Raw genomic sequence first — 5,118 nt, 5'->3', positions numbered from 1 at the left:
CTATTGGGACTCAACTCTGTTTTAGCACCGCCTACCATCCCCAAACGGATGGACAAACAGAGCGAGTGAATCAAATCATTGAGGATATGCTTAGGGCATACTGCTATCGAGAGCCGAAGAGGTGGATTCAATACTTACCCTTAGTTGAATTTGCCTTCAATGCTTCTTACCAGCAGAGCATTCAAATGACCCCTTTCCAGGCATTGTATGGTCATGATTGTCGAAGTCCCCTAAACTTTTCTGATCCAACCCTAAGAGTTGAAGCTTCAAGACAAATGTTGGAGGACATGGATGATCAAATAAGGTCAATAAGACAAGACATACAAGCAGCCAAGGACAGACAAAAGGCATATGCAGATTTGAAACGTCAAGAAAGAGTCTTCAAAGAAGGAGACATGGTCTTCATTCGAGTACGCCCTAAAAAGAGTTCTCTATCCCTAGGAGAATGCAAGAAGCTAAGTCCAAGGTATTGTGGGCCGTATAAAATCCTCAAATGCCTAGGACCCAATGCTTATAAATTGCAACTCCCTGAGAACCTAAAGGTTCATAATGTATTCCATATCAGTCTATTAAAAAAATATATACCCAATCCTAATCATGTACTTAATGACCAAAAAATTGTAATGCCTAGCCAAGGAATCCTTTAACTAAAACCAGAAAGGATCTTAGATGTTAGGGAAAGACAGTTAAGATCTAGAACCTTGAAAGAATGCCTTGTCCAGTGGAAAGATTACCCCCAAGAGGATGCCACTTGGGTAGATGAAGGCACTCTCAACCATCAATATCCCCAGTTTATCTCAAGATGAGGACATCTCGATTCCTCCAAGGGGGAGAGAATGTAAAAGTCCGCACGAAAATAATTGATTGGGTTATTTTTATTTTTTTTATTTTACTTTCCCCCCCTTATCCCTCCAGCCGACTGACGAGCTGGAGGGGGGGAGGGAAATAGAAGGAGTTTACGAAGCTCCTTGGTGGAGCTTGTGGAGGGAGGGAGGGCATGCGTGTTGACACGCAGAAGAAGAAGATCCCCCTCCCTCCACTATTTAAACGAGGGGAGGGGAGGGGCCACTGGACAGGAAAGGCTGGGGGGAGTCCGTGAGGAGAATCGAGCACGGTGAAAGGGAGAACGCTGCCAGGAATCCGACGCCATTTGCCGAGGAGGTGCAAGGGCAGTCGCCGCCTTCTGCTGCCGCAGGCCCTCGTCGCCTTCCAGAAATGGGCCGCTGAAGTCCGCCAAGGACAGCTATCCACCGCCGCCCATCGACCTTAAGTTTCCCCCCCCACGTGGGGAAACATTGGAAGCTTCCTTGGGGGGGAAGCTTCCAAAGGGCTTAATAAGCCCCTTTTCACCCCTCTTTCCCCCGGGTCTTAAAATTTCCCCCCAAGACCCCCTTCCTAAACTCCCCCCCCCCCCTCCGTGCTAAACCCAATGACCCTTTTTTTTCTTGGCCGTATAAATCCTTTCACCCCCTTGTGTTCCCTTTCACCTCCTTGTGTTGCCTTTCACCCTCCCCACTCCCCCCCCTTCCACCCCCTGGTTTTTTAACTCCTATAAGCTCTTTCCTTGGTATTTTGAAACCCCCCTCCTAGTGTTCTTAATTTTCCTTTAGCCCTTACGTTTGGTTTCGGAATCATTTCCCCCTTTACGTGTATAAACCCTCATGAGCCTAAATTGCCTAAAGGTCCTTAGACCCTTACTTATAACCTTTACGGTTATTAATTTCCCTTAAAGCTCTCCTATACCTTGCGTCTTTTTCCACACCTTGATATTTCCGTTCGTGCAAGCTTACTAAGGCCATTAAGCTTGTCCCATGGCTTTATTGTGTCTTAGTGGTAAAAGTTTCTAAAGCACCCTTTTCAATTCCCGAATTCAAGGAGGGAGCCTTCCAAAACTACTTTTGACGAACGGTGCAAGGAGCGACGGTGGAGTTCTAAGGAGAAGTTATAAAGCTGCTTCCACGTTCGACGGACCACACTTGCGATGCCTCCTAAGAAAGTCCAAGGCGTAGCCGCGCGAGGGTCATCTCCCGGTATCCATGTGGATATCTCACCTCAAAGCCAGGTTTTCTTCTTGATGTTAATTTGGGTTTTAGTCAATCATGCAAAGAAAAATTATCAAGGAAATATATATATTTGTTCGAATCAATTCTAACGAAGGAGTTAGCTTATGAATGACAAGGTATTCAAATTAGCTTCCATCAAATTGCATCAAGCATTATAAAATAATAGGCAATACTATCCATTTACTATAGTATTATAGTCCTAAAATGAAGAAATTATATCTTGCTCCATTAGTCTTATTCTTTTCGCAACGGATCATGGCAAAATGGCTAAATTCATGAAAAGTTTCCTTCAATGCTCAAATTATTAGAGAGTTATCTTTGCTAGTTGCAAGGCAACTGTTGTTAATTGGCATGTGTTTATCTTAAAGAAAACGGAAGTTAAAAGTTAGAAATTAACAAGTATAAAAATTAGACATACGAAATTATTTGGAAAGAAAATGTAATGGGGATTTGCTGAATGATACTTTATTAACACTTTTTCCCCTTCAAATTGAGGACTTGGAACAAATAAAGTGTGTATTCACCAATTCCTTAGCTAGGTATTTGGGAGTATCGTCACTCTTTGTATCATCATGGCATTAGGCTATATGCCAAATTAAACTGTATTGATTGAGAAAGTTAATCGAAGATAGTAAAACCGTGACAAGACGAGTAAGATTACCTTCCAAAAGCTGACCAAACCAATCTTTCCGAAAGCTAACCGGACCAATCTAAACATAGAAACATTCATACCCTAAAACACTGGACTACTTACCTTACCGCAAGGACAATAAATTCATAAGGATAAGAAATTAGGGTTCGTCCCTAAGGTTCTTAAAAAAAAGAGAAGGAACCCTAGGCCTGACATACGTCAGCTTAAGGAATCTAAACAGATTATTCCATCGTCGGACTTGCGCAACATGTATGAAATCATTTTGTGATTGAGTCACAAAAAGAAAATGAAAAAAAAAAAAACCATTTTCAAAGACGGCAGATCCTTACGCAAGTTATTTTGCAAAAAGACGTAGTTTTTGGATATCCTTCAAAAATAAGAAAAGTTGTAAAATAGAAACTAGCATATCTAAGGTACCTTAGGGTAAACCAAACTAGGTATACCCTACATCCGAATGTAAGGAATCTTGCCAAAGTTACAAGACATCTTAAGAACCACTGCTGATACACTCAAAAAAAAAGAAAGAACACTTCTTTAGCAGTTTGCCATACAACTGGGTTGGTTAATGGAAATGTTTGTGCTTGCTAGAGATTTTAGAGCTCTGTTTGATTTATGAATTACAAATTAAATAAGTATCTATACTTCAGGTTAAAAACCTAAAGGGAGAGGCAGCTTCAGTTACCCCCGACTGCCTGCCTGACCCTAACCAAGGGGGTTGTTTGACCGTGCCGGGAACGTGGACCGAACCCGCCGCGAGAGGTCTCTCCGTTGAGTTCTACTTGGAGCAGGAGGACGCTTGGGTGCCGGGGGGGCTCTGGCCATAAATCCCTCGCCTTCCGGGTCCTGCACAAGGGGCTAACACGACTCGGGATTGGATCCCGAAGCCCGTATACTAGTTGACGAGCGGAAGCTTGGAATAATGATCCCTCCAGATTACTTGTTAGCCTCCGGGCAGATTATGGATAAGCCTACGGGCGGAACTTCTTGTAATTCAAAGATAAAATGATGAGATGTTGAAAGAACTTGCTTGATATTGTTTTTATATGTCACGTGATAAGATTACGTGAAGGAACCAGTGCTTAAACAAGATTAATTAAAGAAGCTGATTGTTATATGTCAAATTAATGTGTTAGATAATTACATAACTAAAACAAACCGAGGAAAGTGCGGAGGATGGACCATGGGTCCGTCCTACGATTGGGTGGTCCCGGTTAGCCGGGAACTTTTCTCATAAATCTCGAAAGACAGCGGAATGATCATCATCATCAAAAAGAATAACAAGGACGATGACCTAGAGTTACGTCTTACCCGATTTACATTGTTTTAGGGGAACGGAATGGGACTATGCCTTATGGCAGAGAGGTTGAGCTTTGCATCCCTCTCGTTTCCCATTCTCCTTAAACCAAGTGCAGCGTGAATCCGCTTCGGACCTGGCGTTTCTGCGTAAAGTAGTTCGCTCGGGTCCGACGCTAGTGGCTGTTAGCTAGTGACCCATTAGGAAAACCCTAATTCCGGTCGATCCTAAGTGGGAATAGCCAGGATACTTCGGCTACGTGGCAGACGTTGGAAGAACTAGATCGCAAAACCCGCAACATTCCATGGGAGTGTCGGGTGGAGCTTTCTAGACATCCTTTCCGATGGACTGATACGACGTGTCCTGGATGATACTAGGGGACACAAAACCCGTAACATTCCATGGGAGTGTCGGGTGGAGCTTTCTAGACATCCTTTCCGATGGACTGCTACGACGTGTCCTAGATGATACTAGGGGACACGTTACACTTCCAATGTCTTTTTTCCATCACCATCTTCCACATCGCTTCTCCAGTTGAGAGTGTAATGAGATCATCACATTCCATGCCACGACAATGTCCTGATCAAACAGCCCATCAAACATGCTCTCTACTTCTAAAATGTTGCCACATTCACCATAGATACTAATAAGTGTGCTATTAACAAAAGCATCTGAAGTGAAGCCCTTCATGTGAGCATCTATACTCATACGCAGAGAATAAATGTAATCACAACAACTAAGTATGCATAAAGTATTAAATCGCACACACAACTTTCGGGTGGTTTTCACACCTCGAATGCGCAGCAATACGACATCCACCCCCTCTAATCCTGCGCATCCTCCGGATGAGCCAACTACCCATGATCGTTATCATCAAGATCCACAAATAGATCAATCTCTTCATTATGCATTTCGGGTAGTTCAAAAAGATTATCTGTCATATCATCTATCTCTTCCATTGGAGTTTCTTGTCGTTGCTCTTCTCTTGAAAATTCTTCCAAAGCATAATCCTCATCATCTCTTTTCTTCAAAATCTTGATTCTTTTTCCAGCAATAGGCAGTCTAAGCACTGTTCCATCCAATTCTGTCAGCTCATATGTTGCATTATC

The sequence above is a fragment of the Lygodium microphyllum genome, chromosome 2 (assembly GCF_053477565.2).
Source record: "Lygodium microphyllum isolate KBCC chromosome 2, Lygodium_microphyllum_v1.1.10, whole genome shotgun sequence".
NCBI classification, from domain to species: Eukaryota; Viridiplantae; Streptophyta; class Polypodiopsida; order Schizaeales; family Lygodiaceae; genus Lygodium; species Lygodium microphyllum.
This window is presented reverse-complemented; position numbering follows the sequence as displayed.